Source organism: Sapajus apella, unplaced genomic scaffold, assembly GCF_009761245.1.
Source record: "Sapajus apella isolate SASKATOON/1434 unplaced genomic scaffold, GSC_monkey_1.0 scaffold57, whole genome shotgun sequence".
NCBI classification, from domain to species: domain Eukaryota; kingdom Metazoa; phylum Chordata; class Mammalia; order Primates; family Cebidae; genus Sapajus; species Sapajus apella.
The window spans coordinates 2,762,593-2,764,626 of NW_022436997.1; positions in this window are offsets into that span (position 1 = coordinate 2,762,593).

Below are 2,034 nucleotides of genomic sequence, written 5' to 3' on the forward strand. Positions count from 1 at the left end.
GGTCTACATGGATGATATAAAACTTCTTTAGTCCTAATGGGGAGATAATTAGGTTGAAAAAAAGCTGGAGAAGGAGAGAATGAGATAAAGATGGGAAAAGAGATGAGTTTAAGAGTCATTGTTTTCCCTGACTTGGCCCATATGCCAGGGACAAAGTGAAAACATCTAAGCAATTGTCCACAGATGATCCAGCTTAAAACTGAGTAGGTTTTTACTAATTACACGGAAGTATACGTGTTCAGATGGGGGATGCTCATTTAGAGGGGACTAAAAAAGCCTACATTACATTTTCTGCCATTGAAGACTATAGGATAAGCGTTATCTACCTTGTTTGCTTATAAGAATCACATATAGACTTTTTAAAATTGTGGGATCCCACCTCAAGAGATTCTGATTTAATTGGTCTGGTGTATGGACAGAAAATCTCTGCCTGTTAATAGCTTCCCAGGTGATTCCAATATGCAGCCAAGGGTCCCAGCTCTAGTCTAGAAGTAAGGTTGACTCAAATTAACTCTTCTTTGCACAGAACTCTGCAGAGAAGAATTACACTTTGTGTTTGGTGGAGATATAAATTTTACAGATATAAGTTTTATCAGATTTCTCATACAGCCAAATGGACTTCAGGCTCTCAATCAGTTTTAATGTAATAGATATGTTTCAGGCAATATTAAGTAGATCAATAGTCTATCTTGATTCAACTAGCTGGATAATTATTCAGTTGTTCAATTCACTAGGCAGAATCTTAAACCATATAGAACAGAGGCTATATTTTTAAAAAGATTGGTAATGCCCAATAATGAAAAAGAAATTGCTAGGGCCTGTTGCTTTAATTGATTAATATGATGAAGTGATATAACCTAGGCTTCTAAGAAATACTTATAGCTTGTTCTCATATCCTGAAAATATTCTGACCTAGAAAAGTTGATGGGTTTGAATTGCTCAATAATGAAAGACAATGAAGTGAAGACAACATCATATAGCTCATTTACCTCCTCATTGTGTCTTGGAAGACTGAAATAATCTTAAATGAAGATCCCACAGACTTTCCTGGTTATGATACATGAATCTCACCTTCACTGAGTTTCTACTTGAAAAGCCAGTGATGGTGTTTAAGGTCTAATCACACACACAAAAAATGAGACCTATGTGGATGCATTTTTCAGTTCATTAAAACTTTATTAATTTAGGAGACAGCATGGTGGAACTGGACTGGAACCTGGAGAACTAAATCTTGGTACCAGCTTGTATCATTGAAGTGGCTTTGACTGGGTGTCTTAATCAATTAAAGTCTACCTTCTTGCTCATACAGCTGGAATAAATAAGACTTGTCCTGCTTGGCTAGCAAGTTTCTGTGAAGAACAAAACCACAGCTCAATAGTTACTAAAGACATTTTTCTTCAGTTCAGATTGGTTTTATTTACTCCTGACCTTCTTTGTGCTAGGTATCATACTCTTATCTGGGGATTTACAGAAGAATAAGATGCAACACAACTTTTGTCAAACTTACAGTCATCATCTTTATAGAAGAATAAGACATAGCTCATATTTTGGAAAAGCTTATTATCAATATCTGAAATGTGAGATACATCTATTCACTGTACCAGCTTAACCATGAGAGACAATTTATTAGTAGCTCCATTCCCACTAGGAAGTAATGCCTATAATTAATCTTGGTGGCCCTTGGTTCTCTACCTTGTCAATCTTGAGTGGGTCCCTTTGTGTCTTTGGTCCATTACATATTTTCTACTCTGAAATCTCAATTGTGTAAGCTACATTTATAAAATTAATGATCTTTTCTCTCTTGTGTTGTACTCTGGTTTCTACCAGGATGAAATTACTGTCCAAAGCTCCAGACCTACAATGAAGCACTTGACAATCAGACCAGCATTTACTAGTTTACTCTCTCCAAGAATTAGGAGTTAAATAGTTTCCAGGGATTAGTGAAAATAAAAATGTCAGTCTAGTTCAAATATTATTAAGAGATTGAAGATAGCCACAGCTGAGCAGTAAACCAAATGCCGAGCACCTCTGAGG